Source organism: Antedon mediterranea, chromosome 9 (genome assembly GCF_964355755.1).
Source record: "Antedon mediterranea chromosome 9, ecAntMedi1.1, whole genome shotgun sequence".
Classification (NCBI taxonomy): domain Eukaryota; kingdom Metazoa; phylum Echinodermata; class Crinoidea; order Comatulida; family Antedonidae; genus Antedon; species Antedon mediterranea.
In genome coordinates, this window is record NC_092678.1 from 16,492,406 (window position 1) to 16,505,540 (window position 13,135).

The 13,135-nt window shown below is 34.5% G+C and overlaps 1 long non-coding RNA gene across 1 annotated transcript; it reads right to left on the bottom strand.

Annotated features, from left to right (window-relative positions):
* Position 1: 1 nt before the first annotated feature.
* Positions 2-1,505, bottom strand: LOC140058374 (uncharacterized). Its single transcript, XR_011846999.1, has 3 exons — positions 1,441-1,505; positions 539-743; positions 2-60 (listed from the first exon to the last, which is right to left on the bottom strand). It is a non-coding gene; the product is annotated as an uncharacterized lncRNA (long non-coding RNA).
* Between the last annotated feature and the right edge of the window lie 11,630 nt (positions 1,506-13,135).

A 13,135-nucleotide genomic window follows, 5' to 3' on the forward strand; every position in this document is an offset into this window, starting at 1 on the left:
AGGCCGCCTTTGCTGCATCCCAAGTTTCTAGCGTGTCGTTGAACACTTTGTAACACGTTTCTTTGTAAGGTGTGTAACCAGACCGACATAAATCTAGAAGTACAGTGTAAGAGTTATAGAGTAATTATAATCAGCCGATTCATGTTTGTAACAATCATATACACACTCTTTTTAACAACGTAACATATCGATCACATGTAAACTTGTATCAACGAAAGTTGGTTTGGTCGAGGAAGTCATCGTTATGATACACATGTGATCCTGTATCTACAACTTCTCTATGTTACAGGACAAATTGTCGATACCTTACCGATATTACAGTCATAATAAACATAATTCTGATTTGATAAGAATGGCTTAATGTTGTGAAAGAAACATTTTTTAGGCGCCTTATGTTTAAAAACAGCCGTTAATTACGGCACATGCAATCCTCACAACCTGGAGAGATGCGCCTAATATTCATTTTAACATGGTTAGAATATTATGCAGACAATGTATAACTCTTTCAGATTAAACTGACACACTATCGTACACTTACCACCACCACCAACATCTGGTCTGTCCGAATACATAAATTGAAAAGATTTTGTGCAAGAAAGAACTTTAGCGCTATTAGCAGTCGAGAACCACAACAAATCAGCCACGCCAACAAAGCGACGAGTGCCCGGAGCAGTTTTTCCGTTTTTGTCGATTCCTAGACGTACACGGAAAGTTGGTTTTGCGGCAATCTGAATGGTTCCAAGCTGTGAAATACATGCGAAATATTACTACGTCTATCTTTGATTTCATTTAGAAAACCCCTCTCGACTTATATCATAATTCATTAAAACAGAGAAAGTAAAACACACCACCCAGCGAAATAAAGGCTGTAATAATTGTAAACCTTTTAAATAATAACAAATCTGAAGAGTGAAAAAATCGATCCCAGCCAAGATCGAATCTGTTATCCTGATGCAGACAGACCTTACACTTCATTAATAAGTATATGAATGTTTCTGAACATGTTACTGAAGGTACTACACTGGCCATCCACCTGTTTCCTAATCTTTCAAAATGTATCAGCGCTGTAGGTAAACACCTAACATACTTAAAAGTACTCTTCCAAACCTTATTAACCAAGCTGACCGTGGGCCCTACACATAATTGAATCTGGTTTATTGTATAGAATAACTTACATTAAATCGTTTAAATCATTTAGAAAACCCCTGTCGACTTATATCACAAGTCAATAAAACAGAGAAGGTTACATTTCATTAATAGGTACGTTAATGTATTCTGAACTTGTTACACTGAAGGTACTACACTGGCCATCCACCCGTTTCCTAATCTTTTAAAATGTATCAGCGCTGTAGGTAAACACCTAACATACTTAAAAGTACCCTTCCAGCTGACCGTGGGCCCTAAACATAATTAAAGCTGGTTGATTGTAGAATAACTTACATTAAATCGAACAGGAGATGGTCCAGGCATGCTTGGGTTTACAGCTGGTGACTGGAACAGCTCTGTGTATTCTGATTCAAGTTTAATATATTGCACATTTTTCGACTTCATTATTGTGAAAGTTACATCTACTGCTTTTCCTGTTGAATCGTCATCGTGCCAAATACTAATCAGTATTATTACATCATCACTGAAAATAACAACCAATAAATACTATTATGGAAATCAAATTAAAGTGGTACCACAATCACTATATCCCAATACTTATAGGACTTCAAGAGTGAACATATCTGCCGTAGGCCTACTTAGGGAAAAGGGCTTATCTACAGAAAGTTACTTTTGAGTAAAACGTGTTTTTGTTTTTCATTATAAAAGTTTCATGTAATATTTTATTTTCAAATGAATATATTTCAAAAGTATATTATTTAAAAATATCTGACATCATTCGATTATTACTGTTTTATTTTGGGGGTCAATGTGCAGATAAAGCCTTTTTTTCAAATTATTTATACTTAAAAATGGCGGAAAATACTTCGAAAACATGGCACTTTTGTAGTTATTTTTTTTAGATTTTTGTTCAAAATTTACCAAAACATTTTGTAACTTTCGTTGAAATAAATTATAAATGCAATTTAGATTAGGTAATTTGTAAAAAGGCTTTTCTCTTGAAAGTATTAATCTGCCTCATTATAATTTTATATTCATCATACTGTTATCTGATTTTGTCAAAACGTCAAATGCCACGACTCAAATATCAATTGCCGCAACCAAAATGTCAAACCCAAAAATGTCAAACCCTTATGTAAAAATGGTTACATTTAAAAATCGTCAAACATGAACAATGATTGCCAACGATCAAATACGAAGAATGCAATTATTTGCCTATTAAAAAATACACATGACAATTTCTGATAGTGTTCGCTAGTGTTAACTAGTTGAACCATTCTAATTTATCTTATTTCATTCATACAATTCTTCAATAATAAGAACAATTACTCTTACATTGCTTGTATCTGATACCAAACTTACCCTTTATAAAAGGAATTATTTTCGTATGTTATCTTGAACGTTATCTTAGGCTTCGGAACTTCATTAATCAGCGTATAAACTGGTACTTCTCCAACCCAGATGTGAGCTTCGTCGCCAATCTGCATTCCAAGTCCTAACCAGTGCTCTGATCCATTGACCACCGCGTCTGTATCGTCTAGGACAACTTCAATTTCTAACGCCAATATGTTATTGGAAGTATCTGGGTCGTTCACTTCAATAAATCCGTCGAACTGTGTCACCGACCAGTCTTTAAGGATGTCGAAATCATCATCATTAGCAATGTACTGCGTCTGAGGAGCGTAGTAGCAGAACTCTGTCGAATACGTACAGAATAAGGAGTCACTGACATACGAAACGGACACTTTGTTGATACTCCACTGCTCACTTGTCTTGTTAGTCGTGACGTTGTATGGTAGTGTGACTTCAATTGCAGGATCAGCGATACCTTTTGGAAACTCAACAATGAGGTTCATATGCACCTTTTGACCAACGTTAACATAAACATTACCATCTGCAGACTGCTCAGTGATGTTCATCACGAAATGCGGTAGTTTACTGAAAACTGCGTTTGACACTCCTTCTGCGGTGACTAAGCCATTAAATATGTCAGTTAATTCAGCAGTTATAGTTAGACGTAAAATAGCTCCAGGTTTTACATCGGCTACAAAGAAATTTTTGTATGAACAATAAATACAGATTTGTTATTGTATATATCTAAAATAATGCAAATTAGGAAGACATTAAAACTATAATGTTCACTTCAAAGACGATTGGTGTTATATTTCTTGTCAAATACATGCCTTAAACTACGAAAGCATAAGTTTTGTTAGCACTTGCTGAAGTAATTACGATTTGACACAATGAAGCAATGTAGGCATATACGGTTACCGGAGGGATCTATAGGAACTGTTATAATGTTAGTTGGGGTCTGCACATTAATTCAAAAAAATACTGTTACAAAAGACTATATATATATATATATACAAATCCAAAGGCAAATTACTGAAAAAATGATAATGCTGTGGGTATCAGTGGCTGGATTTCAATGGAGATACAAAAAAATATATCAATTTGATAATAAATGTGATCTGATAGGCTAACCACATCAGCTTTATAGGAACAAGGATATAGTAATCATTTGGGTTTAACAACTTATAGTGTAAATTAATATTTTGGCTAAACAAATACCAAAAAAAAGATTCGATTAAAATACCATTAACAGTGGAATTGATGGTCCCTTCAAATTGAATGTCAGATGAAAATAAACTGTTATTACTAAAAAACAAAGTAATTTCTGATGCAGAGACCAGGGTGACCGTTAAGTTGCTCTGAAAAATACAATGCTTTCCGTAAGTACATCTGATAGCAAATCTGGCTTTAAAAAAAACAGTTGATTGGTCAAATGAAGAAGAAACCCAGCAATAGGTAAATATCTTAAGCGGTAATGTAAATAGAATCTCCGAGATTAAAGTCGGCAAAGTCGAATCATTTTTTTATATTATAGAGAAAAGACCTATATCTATTGTTTGACATACCATTACATTAAGTTATATTTAATGATTTCACTGCTAAAATCACACGTCACACTATTTATTATGACCACAACATTACCCCGCTAACCCGTTATTTTGAAAAAAATACAAATGAAAATCATACCGTCATGGTTGAGTCGGTTATTCCGTTTCCTGTTAAAGTCCATATAAAATGATCTGCCGACAGGTCGAACTGAAAAAGATGTTTACTATAAATACCTCCCATTATATCGGTGCTGTATCTAGATTTGCCCAGTATCATAGAAATAGTTGGTAATACGACATCACATGTGTTTCACATGTTTCCCCTGGTCATATCATAATCAAATATTCCTCTGATACTTGGAAACATATCTGGAAGATACAGCACTGAGAATCGGGTAATAATTACACTCAACCAGTATTTAGTATACTATAGACATTATGTTCCGCGTATACGTATAGGCTTATGTATCCATGTCGACATACGACACATGAATTCGTAGCTTGTTTCATTTGGCCAAATTCATACAGACATGTGATCCGTTGTTCTCAGTAGGCTTACGGTGGATTTTATCGTCTGGCTAACATTTTAGTTCTTTGTTGCTTTAATTAACACTTTTTCTCTTGTTAATAGTTTATGTTTATGATAACTCATAACCTACCAGTGTCACTGATGAAATATAATATAGAAATGTGTTTTTAACAATTAAATCTTAAAGGTATAGTTAACGTGTAACATTCAATCCATACAAAATGCACAGAAAATCTGGATCACGCGCTGCTAACGTCACACTACACGCACACATTGTGACGTACGCGAATTTCAACCATTATATGCGAATTTCACCCATTATATGCGACTACGGAGTTTTCCCATTCTACTTATTCCATAACTCATTATACCATTCATATGTATTCTCAACTGAGAATCATCGACGCACAGCTCAACAAAGGTGCAAGTTTTGGAACACTAATAATCGTTATTTCCGATGCTGTAAGTGCATGCAAGTATTGCATGAATACAGTACCACAAAAAAAACAACAAAATGGAAAACATTACGTCCAAATAATCACCTTATAGCCGCCGACTTAAATTAAGAATAACCCCCAAAAAAATTAATATATATATGCCTAGACATTTGATGAAATATAAATTATTGGCATGGTCAGAAACACTGTGTATACTATGTATGTATCTTTTTAGTTAATTACCTCCATATTTTCTGCTGTAAGGTTGACGTTAAAGCCTGTTTCTGACGTCAATCCAGCACTCTTCACCAAGAGGTGCGTCTTCACTTCATCTCCAATTCCGTAATATGTTTTCGAATCTTCTACGATTGCGCTCGCATCCATGCGAGCTGAAAGTATACGTTGCCGGTATTAATATACAATTAGATAATAACAATAAAAATAAGAATTATTATACAAATAATTTATTTTTATTTATTTAAAAATTGACTGCACTATTTAACGAGGCATAATTGACCAATACAATTGCAGGTGTATTATAAATTTATCTATACGATGGTCTGCTATCAGATTATTTACTTATTTGTAATCTATTACATTTTATATCGTTTTTTAATAGTTGAATGTGTCATCAAAAGGATATTGATTAATTTTGTTTGCATAATTATTTCGTTGTGTCCAACCTAATAGTGTGTGTGCAATAATGTGTAAATACAGTTGTTTGAATCTTAATCATATTGTTTTAAACAGTTATTCATTATTAATTTAAAGCTAGCTTGGTTCATATTAGAAAAATACATCCTCCCGTTGTCTTTCATTTTTTTGCAGAATCCATTACTACAGAACGGGGAAGATCCGCAAATGTATTCACAATCGCCTCTACTTTGGGTTTATCATTGAAGCAAAACGAAACAATCTGCGCGAAATGCATGTCGGTATTTAAAGCTAGCCGCTTAAATTATTATAATCGACTTCTCTTTCAGATTTTTACCCGTTTAAAGAAAACAAAAATGATCGAAATATAGGCCCATTTAAGGTTCATTTTTACAAGAAAAAATGTAGTCTGTAATCCTAATATAGACCATACACAATATGTAGGGAATGCATCTGTTATCAAAATGTACTCGATGGAACTCTTAATCGCCAATAATATTATAATAAGGTAAACATATCTTATTTCTATCAGGTCATAGTTTAATATGTTACTCTCCAATTCTCCACACTATGCTTTTAAAATATTTCGTCAATTTAAAATTATTTCGGGAACTGAGTGGACATCGCGTCCATTTTCGTCTTACATTTTTTTGTTCTAAAGAGTGTTTTTACAAGCACATTTGACTTAATTGTGAGTATAGGTACAAAAATGTAAATTAAAAATGGGCTCGTTGACCACAACGTGTGCCATTTGTATCTTGACCTACAATTTGTGTTAGCAATTTCATTTTAATATTAAAATTGAATATTTACTTGTTAAAATATATAATCCTCTTGGAAACATAAGTCGACTATCGCTACTTTCCTTTGATGATACTCCAGTCGTTCTATCACCTCGATATATAACCCCGGCGTCGTCTGTCCAGTACAGATAGCTTCCATAGATATCAATCCGAAACGGGTGATTCAGCCCAGTTATAATCGTTCTTCTGTTAGTTCCGTCGAGGTGAGCTTCCTCAATTAACCTACTGCTGTAATCACACCAATACATCTTTCCATCTTGAGAATAATGAAAAACGAAAATGAGAGAGAGAGAGAGACGTATATACGATTGAATACTGTACTTGAACACGCCTATTAAGTTTTAACAAAACGATAATTTGAAGCACGTGACCTTTTAGTAGGCGCGCAAAAATGGGTTATCATGCATTTAGTTCAAATGAAAAAAAGTTCTCAAGAGACTGAATCACAATGTACAACGTAAAAAAAATGTTATAACTCATTGAGAAAAGGAAAGTGTACTCAACTGTAAGCATAGCTTTGATTATAGGGTCTAACCAACTGTCATACTTTGTGCCTAACGAGTCGAAATATCATTCTGCGCATGCTCATGTGTTTCTGAAAGTGCGCAGGATTGTCCTTTTACTCGAAAGACGCGTGGCGCATCGTGTAAACGCAAAGTCGCTAATGTCAGGAAGTAAAATAAGACGCCGACTCTACTAACATGCAGTACATTGAATTCCAAAGTGATAACCCCACGTACGTACATTTCACATGATTTTGTAGTATCATGCACGAGCAATACAATGCTGAGCCAGTACAAGTCACGGATGCGCACACATACACGTAATTGTATTGCCATATGATTATTAATGCCTTGAAATTTATGAGTACCCAATTTTATTTAATTGTGATTCATGCTGGTGAAGATATGATTACAAACGTGATTTCGTTAAATCGTGTGTAGACCGCGTAATTTTTGATTGCGCACCGTGAAAACATAACCACATCCTTTCCTGGCCATAAGGAATATACTGTGAAAAATTGACATAGCTAGATGAAAGTGATATCAAGACAAAGCCATATACACGTTAGTGTTTACCGACCGACCGACATAGTTAACTGTAGATTCGAGTTGCACGCGACTAAAAAAGAAACTTCATCTCAAAAAATTTATGTTAAAATGTATTTAGAAGGGATTAGTTGGTACCAATAATTTCACTTTTAAAGAATATGTGTAACATCCATAGCACTTATCAACCACCGCCATGCCTAATTATTATAGGTACGTGGATGACAATATTTCCTTTAATTTTGCTGTTGTACCTTTTTATATCTGTATTTTATACTATTTTTTTATATACCTGTAGTTTTATATCATTTTTACACTACATACTGTATATTTTTATATAACTTTTAAAACTTATTCTAAGATGTGTTTATGCTGTTTTAAGCATTGAGGAAGAATTTCAAATTATACATTTTTTGACAATAAAGTTATCTTGTATCTTGTATGAGAATAGACATAGCTTAAATATCAGCCATAATACTTAAAGCATAATATGTTTTTTTTTTCATTAAGCTCTGCAGGCTCAAAAGTTGGTACAAATTTATTTTCTAGGTCTGACTATAGTCTACACAGTGACTCATGTTGCAGGTATAAATAAGTAACGTAGCCCGAAATGATCATATTGTTTATAGTAAGCGACTTTATGTACAGGCATCAATAATCAGAATTAGAATACTTACTAATAGTCTACATATATTACATACGGTAGTACTATTATATAACTTACATGCATTCATGGTCATACAGTAACTTACCGGGAACAGCTAAAACAAGTCCGGTTGCGTCTGGTGTACTTGTTACTAACACGGTCCTTGTACTCAAGTCATTTAACTTCGCTCGCTCTATCCTATCTTTTTCTGTATCAGTCCAGTACAGGTATCTAAGTATAAGTATAATCTATGTTACTACATTAACGTTCTGTTACAAGTAGTTCACATCCCTTCCACGGATAAAAAATATATTGAAACTTACGAAATTACTGAAGCAGATAAGTGATTTACGAATATGTGAAAAGAAATGTTAATAAATCTTTATTACTTCCTTTATTGAGTGATATTAATGTAATATTATTACGTTTTTGCTTACAAATCAAAAAGTAAAAATTAATGGATGGAATGTGAAGTTCATAATTGATCTTCCTCCAACGTGAAAAGAGGTTTACTGTGTAAAGAAGGTGACATTACCCGTTAGATATAGCAAACGTTACTAATAAGAATTGTTCTGTACGTTCAATCCAGATGTGTTACCTTAATGCTGCCAGTCTTTCACTAATTTAAATTATGTTACAAGTGGCAGGAGCGGATGTAGGATTTTGATAAAGAGGGGGCCCCAGGAAAAATATTTTTCTAGACGCCCGGAGATAGCATCTGAGGCGTTTTGGCCAGTCGATTCTTGTCATATAATTATCTGAATATAGTGGGTTTTATAGACCATATTTAATATAGGCCTTTTTTGGCGCCAATAGCCTAAAGCCTGTTTTCCCGTCGACGAAGCGTTACGACTAGGACTTGCATTAAATTTTCAAATCGTTAAAGTTGAGAATATATTAACCATAACGATGATCGAGCCGGACCGCAAGTTTTTGCGCGATCGTTAATTTTTCTTGGTTTTTTCGATGTTGCTGTACACATGGACGTGAAGTTTAGCAAAGCCAATGCCATTCACGCGCAGCCAGCCGGGCCCGTGTGAAAATTGAAAATGTTGACGGGTTTTGATGCTTCAACCCAGCCGGCGCATAAGACATGATTTCGCTGATATATTTATCTCGGCTTTACACTAAGACAAACCTTAAATAAAATTATTTTAATTATATTAAAACTTAGTTTTACACTTGTTATTTTGAAATATCAGACTTTAAAAGTGTACAAAAAACATCGTCGCCTTGTAAAAAAGCAAGAATTGTCAGCGCGTACGTATTTTTTCACAAACTATGATAACGTAATTTATGAACTAGGCCTATTTGATTGGTCAGTCAGTTCAATTTAAAAAGAAAATTGAAGGTTTTAACGATTTTTAATGTTGATTTCCTGTAAAATCGTTGATAAAATCGTATGTAAATGGGTGCATAATATATATATATAAATGGGTGCATGATATATATATATATATATATCTCTTCCAAGCTACCTTCTTTGTTTTCCACTCTTATTCAGACTCCACCCTGGCTCCCTTTGTTATATTTCTTTTATTCCTGTCCACCCAGGCAGCACTTGCCAGCTTTATACTATGACGTTATCCAAATTCCTTCACTTGCACTGATGAAGGGCAAGTGTTGCCCGAAAGCTCTGCTAACTTTTCTGGCTGTTTACTTTATCGTTTTGATTTAGCTTTTCGCTTTTTATTTTTGTATCTCCATTGAGATCCAGCCACTGATACCCACAGCATTGTCATTTTATATATATATATATATAAATCCAAAGGCAAATTACTGAAAAAAATTACAATGCTGTGGGTATCAGTGGCTGGATCTCAATGGAGATACAAAAATAAAAAGCTAAATCAAAACGATAAAGTAAACAGCCAGAAAAGTTAGCAGAGCTTTCGGGGAAAAATAGCCCTTCATCAGTGCAAGTGTAGGAATTTGGATAACGTCAGAGTATAAAGCTGGCAAGTGCTGCCTGGGTGGACAGGAATAAAAGAAATATAACAAAGGAAGCCAGGGTGGAGTTTGAATAAGAGTGGAAAACAAAGAAGGTAGCTTGGTAGAGATATAAACAATTTTGGAATGAGACTAAAAAACAGCTTAAATGGTAGTTAATATTGAAACTTAAATTTTGGTAGTCAATGGAATAATTTTACCGATCTGGGAGTATGTTCCTAATGTTAAGTCCAAAAGGTTTTGTAGTTTTAAGTAGTAATTCCCAGTGGTTTTCTTTGTCTTTGCGAGTTTTGTCGCTCCATTTGACATCGTGGTCTATTGCAATAACTCTGAAATTTGCAATCGAGTGACCAGCTGAATTAAAATGTTCGGCTACAGGTTGATCAAGCTTTAATGTTTTGATAGCTGATCTATGTTGTGTCATTCTCATACGGAGAGTTTTTTTTTGTTTCTCCGACGTACTGTTTGCCACAAATATTACAGTATATGAGATAAATGACGTTTTTGGTTAGACAATTAATTGATTGTCTTATCCGAAAAATGCGGCCAGTTTGTTCGCTCTCAAATTTTTCAGTAGAATCAACCAATGAACAAGATTTGCCGCAAAGGTGACTGCCCAAATTTTGGCTGTCATGAGAGTTAATTTCACTCTTAAATTTGGATCTGACTAATATATCACGAAGGTTGGGAGGTCTACGAAATGCAATAATGGGTGGTTCCGGAAAAACAGTCCTGAGACGTTCTGTGGACTGTAGAATGGGCATATGTTTCTCAATAATAGCCCGTAATGGAGGCAACCTAGGGTGGTAGGTTGTGAGCAATGGCACTCTGGTCGATTTTTTTGGCTGACGTGGTTTGTACGTCAGTGTTTGACATCGAGGAATATCTTTTGCTTTCTTTATAGCAGTTTCGATGTATTCCTTCTTGTAATTTCTGTTCCGGAGATGTCCGGTTAGTTCTTCGGTACGATTCTGAAAATCTAAACCTGAAGAACAGATACGTCTGATACGTAATGCTTGACTGTACGGTATGTTTTTAGTACAGTGTCGGGGGTGACAACTGCTATATATATACATATATATATATATATATATATTACAAAGGGGGGGGGGGAGGGTAAGTATAATCTGTAATACAGTGTAATATATGTATAACATGTGACACTTGCATAAGCCTACCCTAACTTTAACCATAGCATAGTACAGACGACATGTGAAACATGTGGCAATATATTTATAGAATTGGCCTATACTGGACAGATTTTAGAAACTACTAAAACTGAGATATTATGAATGAAATTCAATCCATTGAATGTTTTAAACGTAAAGGCAATCATTCTTTTTTAAACGTTCTTATTATCAAATTTTAACGAATTTAAATGTATGGTTTAGATGCATTAATAAGAATATACAGTTCATCTCCTTTGGATGAGTAAAAAAAATAGATAGATGTACGTTGAGAGAGACATACCCGTTAGCTGTATCTATCTCAATTGCATATGGATTTCCTAATCCTGTGTCAAACAGAACTGTTCTGCTTGTTCCATCCAGATTGATAACTTCAATTCGGTCTTCGCCATAATCTGTCCAATAAAGTTTTTTTCCATCTCCATCAACGGCTAAATCAAGCACATCTTAAATAATGATGACAATTAAACAATTACTGCAATCCCAACCTATGAAATTTACTTTATATGCTAAAGACTAAAACTGTTTTAACCCATTTCAAATGATGCTCAACCGACTACTAGGGTTATGTATTATATTATACTAAACTTTAGCACGACGACGAAAACGTTTACTTTGACGGTGACGTCAAACTACTCATTTGCATAACAGTGTAGTTCATAATTCAGCGAACAGTTGCGTTTTAACGTACTTGTTTGTAAATTTGCTTTGAACGTAACGCATACCAAGCTAGCTAGGCATTTGAACTTGCATAATTAGCTGAGAAATAGCATAGCGATGAACAAATTTTATTTTTTGACTTAATTATAAACATGACTTTAAATTTACCATGTCGTTTTTTTAATTATTCTGCAGAAAAGTAATGATCTTCCATGTTTCGATACCTTTGGTTAACGTTTTTCACGTCGGTATTTTTCAGAAATAAGGTTATCGACGCAATTAACTATATTTTTTCTTAATGCTTGCTCACGTAGACAGAAAAAAGTATGTTTATATAATCATATATAAATGAATAAAAATACTTTAAGATGAGGGCGTATCAATTTGATCTCTGGTGCGCGTGCGTACAACTGAGGACTAGTGTTGTTCCGCCGTACCACGCCGAGAATGTTAAATAGTTGCTATCCAATCGAGTTCGAACAATACCATGAAAGCCCCAGTGGTCTAATGGTTAGGACATCTGCATATCAAGCAGGCGGTCCGAGTTCGAGTCTCAGTTGGGGCGACTTTTTCTTTATTCTCACAAATTTCCTCATCTTTATCGTTTCAAATTAATTAATTAAATTTCAGTATATCACCGGGTGGTTTAGAATTAATGTTCTTGGCCTGATTTGTTTATATATATAAAAGTATCTCTTCGGAGATCCCGCCTCGTGAATAAAAATACTGTAAGATGAGGGCGTATCAATTTGATCTCTGTTGCGCGTGCGTACAACTGAGGACTAGTGCTATTCCGCAGTACCGCGCCGAGAATGTTAAAGAGTCGCTATCCAATCGAGTTCGAACAATACCATGAAAGCCCCAGTGGTCTAATGGTTAGGACATCTGCATATCAACCAGGCGGTCCGAGTTCGAGTCTCGGTTGGGGCTTTTTCTCATTCTCACAGATTTCCTCATCTTTATCGTTTCAAATTAATTAATTAAATTTCAGTATATCACCGGGCGGTTTCGAATTAATATTCATTGCCTAATGTGTTTATATATATAAAAAGTATCTCTTATATATAATTTAAGGCGTATCTTGAAAAAGCAAGGCAGTATAATAATTGATCCGTACGATATTATTTTTAAATGAAAAGGTGGACATTTTAATGAGGGGAACATTATAATTAGAAGTTAGTGCGTTCGGTAGGTCTAAACAAAATTTCTTTTA